Source organism: Rhinoderma darwinii, chromosome 12, assembly GCF_050947455.1.
Source record: "Rhinoderma darwinii isolate aRhiDar2 chromosome 12, aRhiDar2.hap1, whole genome shotgun sequence".
In the NCBI taxonomy this organism is placed as follows: domain Eukaryota; kingdom Metazoa; phylum Chordata; class Amphibia; order Anura; family Rhinodermatidae; genus Rhinoderma; species Rhinoderma darwinii.
This window is the reverse complement of record NC_134698.1, coordinates 36748346-36763302: the sequence shown is the minus strand read 5'-3', so window position 1 is coordinate 36763302 and position 14957 is coordinate 36748346.

The window sequence follows — 14957 nt, the reverse complement described above, 5'->3', positions numbered from 1 at the left end:
ATTTTGGAAACTAGATCCATCAAAGAATTGATCTAGGGGTGTAGTGAGCATTTTGACCGCACATGTGTTTTGCAAAAATGAGTAAACCATAGTTGTTGCAGATTGAAAATTGCTGTTTTCCACAGATATGCCATTTCAGTGCCCAATGTATTGTGCCCAGCTTGTACCACTGTAGACACACATCCCATAAATTGTTAAGCGGGTTCTCCAGAATACAGTAATACCCCATATGTGGTCATAAATTACCGTTTGGGTACACTGCCGGGCTCAGTTGGACCACCATTTGGCTTTTGAAGCTCAGATTTTGCTTGGTGTTTTACCGGTATTTCAGCTTATAATGTGGGGGCATATGTGACCTGGACGGAGTACATCAGGGTATATGTAAGCTGGGCGGAGTACATAAGGGCATATGTAAGCTGGGCAGAGTGCATCAGGTCATAATAGCATGATGTAATAATGGGGTGAATGAATAATCCATGGATTGATGTGGTACGCTTTGAACCAATCCTTTATACACAGGCCGGGTTTATTGGGTATTATACAAAATATCTGCGCTCCAGTATTGCCTTATATTTGACTTCTTCACTAGCCCTATAAGCCGCACAAGGCCCTAAAGTTTCCTCATCTCCGCTGCATCTACAGGGTCCACCTGTGAGGTAAAGCAAATGATGATGTGGGATATTTAGTGAAATTCTACTGGACCTAAAAGTGAGTCTGGGCCGTAATTTTGTATCATTGCGTTTTGAGTCATAACGTGTTATTTTTCTGTTGACGGAGCTGTGTGAGGGCACGTTTTTTGTGGAACGAGCTGTAATTTTTATTGGTTCCATTTTGGGGTACATGCGATTTTTTTATCACTATTTATTCCATTTTTTGGGAGATGAGGAAACCAAAAAACAGCCATTCTAGCACATTTCTTTTTTACAGTGTTCACCGTGCAGCATAAACAACATGTTAACTTTATTCTGCAGGGCGAGACGATTACAGCGACACCAAATTTATATCGTTTTTTTACGTTTCACAACGTTCCCACAATAAAAATACTCTTTTCTAAAAAAATCATGTTTTAGTGTTGCCATTTTCTTACAGCCATAACTTTTTTATTTTTTAGTTGAGATCGCTGCGGGACGGCTTGTTTTATGCGTGACGAACTGTAGTTTCTATTGGTACCATTTTGCGATTTTTGATCACTTTTTATTCCATTTTTTTTGAGACAAGATGACCAAAAAATAAAATGCTCTCATAGTTTCTTATTAAAAAATGTTACTGTGCTCACCGTGCGGTAAAAATAATGTGATATTTTTATATATCAGGCTGTTCCGAACGCGGAGATACCCATTATTTTTTTATCATATTTTCATTTTTTTTCTAATAAAGGAGTTGATCAGGGAAACAGGGCAAGTGTTGTTTTTATTATTTAGTTATTATTTATTAACTTTTATTTATTTATTTTTCTTTAACTTTTCTTTTTTCACTTTTTTTTATTACACTGACCTGGGGACTTGAAGATCTGGTCTCTGATCCCTGGTACGATGCACTGCACTACTTATGTAGAGCAGTGTATCGTAACTGTCATTCTTCATTTGACAGTTAGCCTATTACGTCCTGCCTCGGGAGGGACCTAATAGGCTACTGTACCTGGGCAACCAGGAAGTCTAGTAACGGCTTCCTGGTTGCCATAGCAACCATCGCGGGGGGGCCCGGGGGGTACATATGGAGCTCCCTCCCTCTGTCAACCACTTCAATGCGGCAGACGTCATTGACAGCCGCATTGAAGGGGTTAAATGGCTGCGATCAGCGGTAACAGCCATCACAGCCATTGCAGCGGGATGTCAGCTGTGTATGAACGCACTTTGAATTTGGACGTACAGTCACGCCCAAAAGCGGAAAGGGGTGAAGGAGTGAACACAGATTTGATCCATTGTTTCTGGCTATGCCCGGCAATCAGAAGGTTGTGGGTTTCGGCAGTATTATCACACCTCTTTCTTTTTTGTTCTAGGTGTCTATTTGGAAGTGACGGGAAGCAAGATATGGAATCCTGCAGTCAGCGGCAATAGAGGAATCAGAGGACTGGTAATTAATATTATTATTAATTACTGATAATTATCAGGATCGCTTCTAGCTCTGGAGTTTTAGAGGTGTGGTAATACCTTCCTGGTATATAAAGATATATGTCTAGTAGCACATATATTAGCTATAGGCGCTGTAATGTAGATAAAAACAGTGGTTTTTATTTTGAAAAACAATCAATTTTGAGCAAGTTATGAACAATTTTAGATTTAATGCTAATTAGTTCTTAATAGACAACTGGACGTTTTTGAACTTTTTTTTACCAACTGGGAGTTGTAAAGAGAAGCGTATCACGCTGACCAATCAGCGTCATACACTTCTCATCGTTCCAGCCCAGCTGGTTTCACTGCACACACAGCGTGATATCGCTGTGAATGACAACACAGCGTGATCTCGTGAGATCACACTGTGCTGTCTCTTACTCACACATTAACTTTACCGAAGTGTCTTAAGAGTGAATAGACATTGCCTCCAACCAGGACGCAATGCCTATTCACGCTCTCGACACTTTGGTAAAACTTCTGTGGGACTTAAATGACAGCACAGCGTGATCTCGCGAGATCACACTGCGAATGACAGCACAGCGTGATCTCATGAGACCACTCTGTGCTGCGTGAGTAAGTCCCACAGAAACTTTGCAGAAGAGTCTAGAGTGTGAATAGACATTGCATCCTGGCTGGAGGTATGTGTGATAAGTGACATACACTTTGGTATGTGTGATAAGTGACAGCACAGCGTGATCTCACGTTATAACGCTGTGCTGTCATTCACAGCGAGATCACGCTGTGTATGCAGTGAAACCAGCTGGGCTGGAACGATGAGAAGTGTATGACGCCAGTTGGTAAAAAGTTCAAAAACATCCAGTTGTCTATTAAGAAACTTATTAGCATAAATCTAAAATTGTTCATAACTTGCTCAAAATTGATTGTTTTTCAAAATAAAAACCACTGTTTTTATCTACATTACAGCGCCTATAGCTAATATATGTGCTACTAGACATATATCTTTATATACCTGGAAGGTATTACCACACCTCTAAAACTCTAGAGCTAGAAGCGAGCCTGATAATTATCAGTAATTAATAATAATATTAATTACCAGTCCTCTGATTCCTCTATTGCCACTGACTGGAGGATTCCATATCATGCTTCTCGTCACATCCAAATAGACACCTAGAAAAAAAAAAGAAAGATGTGATAATACGTTCCTGGTATATGCTATAGATGTATTGGAAACAGTAAAGAGATGTGCCTACTTTCTGATAAAACCCCAAAAAATTAAGGGGCAATTAAAGCCTTTCTGGGATACATTCTGAGGACTCAAACCAGAAATCTCACCTCAAGTCTTTCTATGCAAGAAAATGCACCGATCACACCATCCTGACTAGAAGCCACAAGTAGAATATAATTGGCTATAACCACTACTCCTACATTAGTCACCAAATATCAGATGCCAAGAAGAAACAGAACTCTCTTTCACACTTGTATAAAACTGAAAACGATTCTACAATCTATTCAGTGGAGCATTTACAACTCATGTATGACAAGGCCCCTCATGCAAGTCACAATACCCTCAATACCTGCTCAGCCAACCATAATTGCCACATGACAAACGTAGTGCCCTCCATGCCAGCCTCAATACCCCCAATAAAAGCCACAATGCTCTTCAGGCTAACCACAATGCCGTCATGACACCCGCTATGTCCCTTGTCCCAGTCAAAATGTCCCCAATGTTAGCCAGAACTACCTCCAATGCCAGTCACAATGCCAACCAACCACAAAGTCCCATGAAAATCACAATACCCAGTGATAGTCATAATGTTTCTTTGAAATCACCAATATCCCATATCACAGCTAAAATGCCCCCCATGACACCTACAAAGTACAGTGTCCCTTATTCCTTTCACAACACCCCTTATGCAAGCCACATTGCCCCCTAAGCCAACCATCACAACCAATCCTAGAAGAAGCTGACGGATGTCATCAAAACCCGCGTCGGGACTTATCCGGTCTAAGATCAGGGAATGACAATACAAATCTGAAGGGAAAGATTATTCAGGTACAATACTTGCTGGTGAGCAATCACCAGGCAGGGAAACACATCCCTGTAGTTGCACTGCTGGACACCGCTCACAAAGTTACGTGTATACATACACGAGTGATCTAAACTTACAGCTGAATATCAACTTATGCTGCTCACAGCGCTTGAACAGCGTGTGAGCAGTGAATCAAACAGCAGACTTGCTGCCTTAGCTCTTCGGCATCCGGCCTGCTGCTTGGCAACGTGCTCTCCGAAATTACTGGAGAGAGGGGCAGCATTCCTCAAGCTGCTCTCATTGCTTCTTATGTTGCCAGATATTCACAACAAATATTAAAGTGTTACTGGTACTAATTTTAACATAAGTACTGGCTCAGTTTGCCTTGCAATTCATCCTGCCAGATTGCTACAATTAATAAGTTTGCTGATAATAAAATAAAATATAATATTTAGCATTGACAATTGTATTTAGTCTGTGGTCTATGACACACTTCACTACACTAATGTGTGCAGCTGGCTGCATTATGACATCTAGTGAGACATACCAAATATATCACTAAGTATAGTCTACGCAGTCAGATACTGACTAATTCCATTATCATAACCTAGTATCAGAATACAGTATAGTGGCGTGCTTCGGGATACAACATTACCACATGTTTGCCCCTCTGTGCACCCTACTGTAGATACCGGATACTTAATGTATGCACCTTTCCCTCTCTATTCCCATCCAACTATTTCAATCATATAAGTTGAATGGGATCTGTTAATTTCATGGGGTGTACTCAAATGAGGGAACGTTCAACCCATCCCTGTTAGGTATACTACACCTCTCTAAGCTGGTATTGTATTATTTTTTTTCCTATTCAAAGAGATCCATTGATCTTTATGCTTCTTGCCCTTGTCTTCCCCTTCCTTTTTCATTTGTTTTCCCTTAGGAGCCAATATGCCCTCCATGACAGTCACAATGCCATTAATGGCCCTATGCCAACTAGATTGCCCTATTATACCAAAAATGCCCCTAATGAAATCCACAATGACACCCGCTACATGCCTTATCCAAATATCCCAATGCCAGCCACAATGGCTGCCATTCAAGCAACAATGCCCTCATAAGAGCCACTATGCCCCCATGACAAGCACTATGCCCTCATGACATGCACAATGTCCCTTAGCCCAGCCACAATGTCTCCATTACAGCCACAAGTCCATCCTTGCCAGCCACATTACCCTCAATGCTAACTTAGCCATTCGGAAGGCAATCATGAACACCACAATGCCCACAATACCTCTTATGACAATCACAATGCTCTCATAACTACAATGCCCTCAATGCCCACTATCTCAATCACAATGCCCACTTTAATACCACAATGTCTCAAATGCCCTCATGACAGCCACACTGTCTCTAATTCCCGTCACAATGTCCCCTTGAAGGCCACAATGTCCCCTTGACAACCACAGTACCCAAATGCATTATATGCCAAGAAACAAAGCTTCAATCTCAATCAATTACAATTCTTTGAGAACAACAATGCCCTATATGCACCCTATGCCAGTCACAATGCCCCACGGAAGGCCACAAAGTCCTCCATAGAAGTAACAATACCCTAAATGCCTCCTATGTGTACCCAAATGCCCCATGCCAATTATAATGACTCACATTGCAGAAGTAAAAGGCCAACCGCTAAACAAACATGACAAACAAAATGCTCCTTGACAGCCAGAATACCCTAATGAAATCAACAATATCACAAAACCCAACCAAAATGCCCCTATGACAGCTACAATATACACAGTGTTCCTTTTCAAATCCACAACGCCCCTTATGCTAGCCACTTTGCCCTCAATGTCCAATAAGCCAACCGCAATACAACCATGACCATCACAATGCCCTCAAAGACCCTATGACAACTATGCCATGACAGCAAGAAAAGACATAATGCCAGCCACAATGTCTCTATGAATGCCACTAAACCATCATGACAGCCACAATGATCACATGACATCTGCAATATCCCTTATCTCCACCAAAATGCCCTCATGACACCCACAATGTTCATAATCCCAGTCACAAAACCCCATGAAACTCACAATAAAGCCCACATGAGCGCCAGAGTGCCCATGACAGTTACTATTGCCCTACAATGGACAAAATTCCCCAATGACAACTACAATGCCCTCACTGCCCATTTTACCAACCACAATGCCCACATAAATAACTCAATGCTCTCCATGCCAGCCCTAATACCTTCATGACTGTCAAAATGCCCCCATGACAGCCACACTGTCGCTAATCCCAGACAGTGCCCCCATGAAAGCCACAATGTCCCTATGACAACCACAATCCCTTAAAAGCCTTACATGCCAGCCACAATGCCCCCAATTACAATTCCTCAAAGACAACCGCAATAAGCTCAATTATACTCCAATCAGTCTAATTGCCCCCATGAAGGCCATAATATTCTTTACACCAGCTTTAGTGCTACATGCCAGCAAAATCTCATATTTGCCAGTCACAATGCTCCCCATAAGAGCCAATATGCCACCATGATACCCACAATATCTCTTATCTCAGCCACTATGTCTTTATAGCAGCCACAATTAAATTCATGCCATCCAGAATGCCCTCATTGCCACCTTTCCAAAAGGAGAGTCTCCATACCACCCCTGTGCAATCTAAAATGCCAAAATGACAACGGCTATATCCATTTTCCCAGTCACAAATCCCCCATGCCAGCCACAATGTACTTTATCAAAGCAACAATGCTGTCGATGCACCTTATGCTCGCCACAATGCCTCTTTGACCAGCAAAAGCCTTTAATGCCCTTATGCCAGCCATGAATCCCCATTATAACCAAAATGCCCTCACTTCCTCCTTCTCCAGTTACAATAACCTCCATGCCAACCAGAATGCCCTTAATTTCCTTTTAGCCAACCACAATATCCCCAAGGCAACCACAAAGCCCTCATGCCAGCCAGAATTCCACATTTCAGACACAATACCAGATACAATGACTTAATCCCAGAAACAATACCCCTTATGCCAGCCACATTGCCCAAACGACAACCACAAACCTTCAATGCCTGTATACCAACCATATTGCCTCCATTACAGCCAAAATGTCCTCACATCCCCTTTTGCGAGACACAATATTATCCATGCCAGCCACAACGCCCTCACTTCACCCTTGGCCCAAAAACAATGAAAACATGACAACCACAAAGCCCCCATGCCAGTCACAATAACACCCGATGTCTATTATTCCAGTCAAAATGGCGCCTGAACAGCCAGTAACAATGCTGCCAATACCCTTTATGCCAACCACAAGGACACAATGACAGCTACATATATTCAATGCCCATATGACAGACAAAATGCTCTCATTTGCCTAAAAACAAAGCCCTTCATGCCAGCTACAATGTACTCACTTCCTCTTTGTCAACCACAATGTCCACATGACAGTCACAAATCCCTATGCCAGCAATGATGGCACATGTCAGCCACAATGCCCTCCATGCCAGTCACAATGCCATTATTAGCCCTATGCAAACTAGAATGGCCTTGTTCTAACCATAATGCCCCTAATTTAAGCCAAAAGGCCCACATGACACCCGCTATATGCCTTATTCCATCTGGAATGCTCCAATGCCAGCCATAATGGCTCCCATTCAAGCAACAATGCCTAAATGCAAGCCATAATACTCCCATAAGAGCCATTATGAACCCATTTTACCCACAATGTCCCTTATCCCGGCCACAATATCTCCATGACAGCCAAAATGTCCTCTATGCCAGCAAAAAATGCCCTCATTTCTGCTTTTGCCAGTCATAATGCCCCATGACGGCCAGTTATCTCATTTCTCTCAATGCCGGCCACAAGACCCTCCATACCCGCCACAATGCCCACATGACAGCAAAAATTTCCTATTGGGAAAGGGGAGATGGTGATGAATGTGTATGTTGGAATGTAAATGCAGTGAATCCATGTGCAGAACGCAAAGGCATTTACAATGCCCTCAAATATCTGTCGCCAATATATGTACTACTAGACATGTATTCTTAGATACTAGGAAGGTATTACCACACCTCTGAAAGTCCAGAGCTAGAAACTAGCCTGATAGAGGACTGGTAATTAATATTATTATTAATTACTGATAATTGATTCCTCTATTGCCGCTGACTGGAGGATTCCATATCTTGCTTCTTTTCACTTTCAAATAGACACCTAGAAAAAAACCAAAGAGGTGTGATAATACGTTCCTGGTATATGCTATAGATGCATTGGATCAGTAAAGAGATGTTAGTGTGCCTAGTTTCTCATAAAACAAAAGTAATTTTTAAAGGGCAATTGAACCCTTTCTGGGATACCTTCTGATGAGCCAAACTAGAGATCCCACCTGAAGAACTCCTATCCAAGAATGTGCACCGACCACCCCATCCTGACTAGAAGCCACAAGTAGCATAGAATAGTCTCTGACCACATCCCCTAAATTACTCACCAATCACATTCTCAAGAATATCCTACAAGAACAATTACTATCGAAAAAAAAACCTTTTGCAAACCACAACCAAACACAACCTGACCAGGGAAATCCAACTCAAAATAATTTTATTGTCAAAACTGTGTGAATTATTTCTATCGCGCCTACTTTACGTAATGATAATACTTTCAAGAGTAATTTTATCAACATTTATTAGCCCCACAAAAGACTGAAAACATACTTTTACCCAAAAGTATAAGTAACCATTTCTCACTTAACGTATGCCTCCTGGAACAAAAACCCTTTTGAGTAAAGTTATTTTTTCTCCTTTGCTCTCCTAAATTAAGAAGTCACAATGCCCCTTTGAGAACAACAATACCTAAAAAGCTGCAGTACCTGCCACAAAGTCCTCAGTGCCAACCACGTTTCCCCATGACAACCACAATAACTTTAATGAACCCCATGCAAGCCACAATTCCTGCTAGGCCAACCAAAATTCCTACATGACAACCAGAGTGCCCTCTATACCAGCCACAATACCCCCAATAAAAGCCACAATGCTCTTCAGGCCAGCCATAATGCTCCCGTACCACCCACAAAGTACCTTATGCCATCTACTATGCCCCATGCCAGCCACCAGGTTCTTATAAGAGCCACTATGCCTTATGCCAGCCATATTGCCTCCTTTCAAGTCACAATCAACTCTCTTACATGCAACAATCAATGCCCTTTAAGCCAGCCCCAATGCCCAAGTGGTATTTAAAAACTGACAATATCCCTTTACCAGCCACTATGCCACTATAAAAAGCAACAATGCGCTCACTTCCCCCTATGCCAACTAGCACATGACATATACAAATCCCCATGCTAGCCATGACACCTGCAAGGCACAATGCCCACATGACCCCTGCTATGTCACTTATCCCAGTTAAAATTCCCCCAATGTTAGCCACAATTTCATCCATGCCAGCCACAATGCTAACTAAGCACAAAAACACCATGACAGTCACAGTACCCCCATGACAGACAACATGCTTATATGACATCACCAATATCCCATATCCAAACCAAAATCCCCCCATTACAGCTACAATGTCCCGAGTATCCGTTATAACTCACAATGTCCCTTATTTCAGACACATTGCCCTCAATGCCCCCCTTAGCCAACCGCAATAAAACCATGACAACCACAATGGCTTCAGTGCCCCTATGATAACTATAATGCCTTATGACAGTCAAAAAAGTCATCTTGCCAGCCACAATGACTCCATGAAATTTACTAAACCCCCATCTGCAATATTCCTTATCTCCTCAAAAACGCCCTCATGACATCCACAATGTTCATAATCCCAATCACAGTACCCATATGAAACTCACAATGCGTCAACCATACGGCACCCACAGTGCCCATAACAGATACTATGACGCCATGACAACTACAATGCCCTTATTGTCCAGTTTACCAGACACAATGCCCACATACATACCTCAATGCTCTCTATGTGAGCAACAATGCCTCATATAACAGTTACAATAACATCTACAACGTACCTTATCCCATTTATAATGCCCCCATGACAGACACAATATATCAATGTTCCTTAGAATTGGCACAACACCCAAATGAAAGACGCAATGCCACCAAGGCAACTACAATGCTATCAATGCAAGTCACAATGCCCTAAATTTCCCCATATTCCAACATACCACAATGCCCCAATGACAGCCACAAAAGCCCCATGAGAGCAAGAAATCCCCACCAAAATACCATGTACCTTATCCCGACCACAATGCCCCATGTCAATTTCAATACCGTCTATACCAGTTCCATCGACCTCAATGCCCGTAAGCCAACGCTTTACAACCATGACAACAACAATGCCCTTAATGCTCCCTATGACTACTACAATACCCCACAACAGTCAAAAAATCATCTATGCCAGCCTAATTGCCTTCATGAAAGCTACTATAACCCCATGACAGCCACAATGATCCCATGACACCTGCAATGGCACTTATACCAGCCACTATGCTCTCATGACACCCATAATTCTAGTCACAAGGCCCCATGACACCCATTATGTCTATTATTTCAGCCGACATGCCGCTATAACAGCCAAAATGTTGTCAATGACCCTTATGCCAGCAGCCCTAATGTACTTTATCACTGCCAATGCCTCTTATGCCAGACCCAATACCCCCATGACCACCAAATTCTCCTCCACACCAGCTACAATGCTCTAAATGCTAGCCAAATTTCCGCCATAAAATAAATGTATCTTATCCCAGCCAAAATGCTGCAATGAAGGCTACAATGTCAAGCGTCGCTTATCCCATTATCCCAGCCACATTGCCCCACAACAACCTCAATGCCCCCTATAACAGCCACATTGTCATCAGTGCTCCTTAAGTCAACATCAATACAACCATGACAACCACAATGCCCCCATGGCAACCCCCAAAACCCCATCGTAACTCCTATGCCCTCATGGCAACTCCAATGCCTCCATTGTCCACTTTAGCAGCCACAACGCTCACCTAAATTCCACAATGCCCCCATGGCAGCCACAATCTTTAAATGCCTCATATGCGAGCCACACTGCCCTCAGTGCCAATATAAAATTTGTTAAGTTAAACAACAATGCCCTTAATTCTACCTATACCTGACACAATGCCCCTACAAAGGCCATGTTGCCCTTCATATGAGCCACAATGCCCTTAATGCCTCATTTGCATACCTCAATGCTTCCATGCCCACAACAAAGTTCACATGCCAACCACAATGCCTCCCATTCAAGCAACAATGTCCAAATGCCAGTCACAATGCCCCCATCTCTCCATTAAAGCCACAGTGCCCTCCATGCCAGCCACAATGCCCTTAATTCTGCTTTTGCCAATACGTTCCTGGTACATTCTATAGATGTAATGGAAAGAGTAAAGAGATGTTAGTGTGCCTAATTTCTGATAAAACCCCCAAAATTTAAGGGGCAATTAAAGCCTTTCTGGGATACATTCTGAGGAGTCAAACTAGAAATCCCACTTAAAGTCTTCCTATGCAAGAGAATGGACCGATCACACCATCCTGACTAGAAGCCACAACTCCTAAATTACTCACCAATTACACCAATTATCAGATGCCAAGAAGAAACAGCACTCTCCTTCATACTTGTATAAAACAGAAAACTATTCAGTGGAGCATTTACAACTCATGTATGTCATTGGCCTAAATGTGCCCCAGAGAGGACACAGCATAGATAATATCATCCATCAGGTAATATATCACACATTCAATATAGACCTCACATGCGCCAAGTTAAGGCACAAAGTGATATCACTAGTAGTGAAAATAGCTTGACACTGACTTGCAACGTTTGGCCAAATTACTACAGAGGCAAAGAAAAGGGCAAACATCAACTATACTGCTCCACTCATAGCAAAAATAGTAAACCCTGCTCACGCAAACTCTAAATTAACAAGTCATGACAGCCACAATGTTCCAATGGCAGCCAAAATGCACCTAATACAGCTACATTGTCCCACAGTATCTAAATGGCTCTAATGCCATGCACAAATTTGCCCCACATGACAACCACAAAGCCACCAATGCCCCCTATGCAAGTCACCATACCCTCAATACCATCTCAGCCAACCAAAATCCTAAAATGTCAACCGTAGTGCCCTCCATGATAGCCACAATACCCCAATAAACGCCACAATGCCCTCATGATACCTGCTATGTCCCTTATCCCAGTCAAATTGTCCCCAATGTTAGCCAGCACTTCCTCCATGCCAGTCACAATGCCAACCAACCAAAAAGCCCCATGAAAGCCACAATGCTCAGCGACAGCCATAATGTTTCATTGAATTCACCAATATCCCATATCGCAGCTAAAATGGCCCAATGACAGCTGCAAAGTTCAGTGTTCTTTCTGCCTTTCACAACGCCCCTTATGCAAGCCACATTGCCCTCATGCCGCCTAAGCACACTGCAATACCACCATCACAACCACAATAATTTCAATGGCCCTATGACAACTACAATGACCCATGACCGTCAAAAAAGTAATCATGCTACTATTTTAGCCAAAAATGCAGTCACTAGCCCTAATGCCAGCAGCCACAATGCTGATGTGAGCCACAATGTAATTTAACGTAGCCACAATGCCCCTTATGCCAGCGCTAATGCCCCCATGACTGCTAAATTGTCTTCCATGCTAGCCACAGTGCTCTAAATGCCAGCTAAATTGCGCCCATGAATTCAACAATGTCCCTTTTCCCAGCTAAAATGCAGCCATGACCGCTACAATACCCACAATGTAATTTATCCCAGACACAATGCCCCATGACAAGCACAATAATTTGAATGCCCACTATGCCAGCCACAATGCCCCCAATGCTCGCTTAGATAACATCAAAACAACCATGACAACCAAAATGCCCCATTACAACCACAATGCCCTCATTGTCCACTTTACCAGCCACAATGCTAGCCTAAAATCCACAATGCCTCCATGACACAGTCACAATGCCCCCATGAATGCCACAATCCCCAAATTCCCCATACGCGAGCCACAATGCCTTCAGTGGCAATTACAAATTTTTCGAGAACAGCCCAAGTTCTCAATTCTATCTATTCTTTCACCAATGCCCCCACAATGTCCACATTGCACTGCATCTCAACCACAATGCCCTAAATGCCTCCTTTGCATACCACAATGCCCCCTCGACTACTACAAAGTTTCTATGTCAGCCAGAATTCATACCATGGCAGCTGAAATGCCCACGTACCAGCCACAATGCTCCTATTGGAGCCAATATGCCCCCATGACCAACCACATTGTCCCTTAACCCAGCCACAATGTCTCCATTACAGCAAAATGCTCTCAATTCCCCTTTTGCCACGACAATGCAGAAATGACAGACACAATGCCCTCCATGCCAGTCACAATGCTATTAATGGCCCTATGCCAACTAGATTGCCCTTTTCTACAAAAAATGGCCCCATGGAAACCCACTGCACCCGCTATATGCCTTATCCAAATATTCCAATGGCAGTCACAATGGCTCCTATTCAAGCAACAATGCCCTCATAAGAGCCACTATGCCCATGATGACATGCACTATGCCCTCATGACATGCACACTGTCTTAGTCCAGCCACAATATCTCCATTACAGCCACAAGTCCATCCTTGCCAGCCACATTACCCTCAATGCCAACCATGAACACCACAATGCCCTCAATGCCTCCTTTGACAACCACAATGCGCCCATAACAACCAAAATGCTCTCATAACGATAATGCCCACTATCTCAATCACAATGCCCACTTTAATACAACAATTTCTCCAAAAAGTCAAAATGCCCTCATGACAGCCACGCTGTCTCTAATTCTAGTCATAATATGCCCTTGAAGGCCACAATGTGCCCTTGACAACCACAGTCCCCTAATGCATCATATGCCAGTAAACAATGCTTCGATGTCAAACAATTACAATTCCTCGAGAACAACAACAATGTCCTCAAGCGCCCTATGCCTGTCACAATGCCCCATAAAAGGCCACAATGTCCTCTATAGAAGTAACAATACCCTGAATGCCTCCTATGTGTACCCAAATGTCCTCATGCCAATTATAATGCCTCACATTGCAGAAGTAAAATGCCAACTGCAATACAACCAGGACCACCAAATTCTCCTTGACAGCCAGAATACCTCCATGAAATCAACAATATCCCAAAACCCAACAAAAATGCCCCTATGACAGCTACACAGTGTTCCTTATCCCATCCACAATGCCCCTTATGCTGGCCACTTACCCTCAATGTCCAATAAGCCAACCGCAATACAACCATGAAAACCAAAATGCCCTCAAAGACCCTAGGACAACTGTGCCGTATGACAGCTAAAAAATACATCATGCCAAGTTGGGTGATGATGCGAGGGTGTCAGTCTCAGAAATGGCAGCCCTAGTGGATACTGATCTCCCTAACAGCCGGGAGAACAGCCCAGCTAGTAGTCGGCGGGATGGTAATGCAGGTAAGCCAAGACAATTGATAGTCGTAGGGGATTCTATAATCAGGAAGACGGATAGAATAATTTGTCGCCAAGACCACCTCAACCGAATGGTTTGCGGTCTCCCTGGTGCCAGGGTTCGGCATGTGGTGGAACGGGTGGACAAATTGCTGGGAGGGGCTGGTGATGATCCAGCTGTCGTGGTCCATGTCGGTACCAACGACAGAATAAATGGTAGGTGGAGGAGCCTTAAGAATAATTTTAAAGAACTAGGCTACAAGCTGAAGGGAAGGACCTCCAAGGTTGTATTCTCAGGAATACTGCCTGTGCCATGCGCATCACAGGAAAGACAG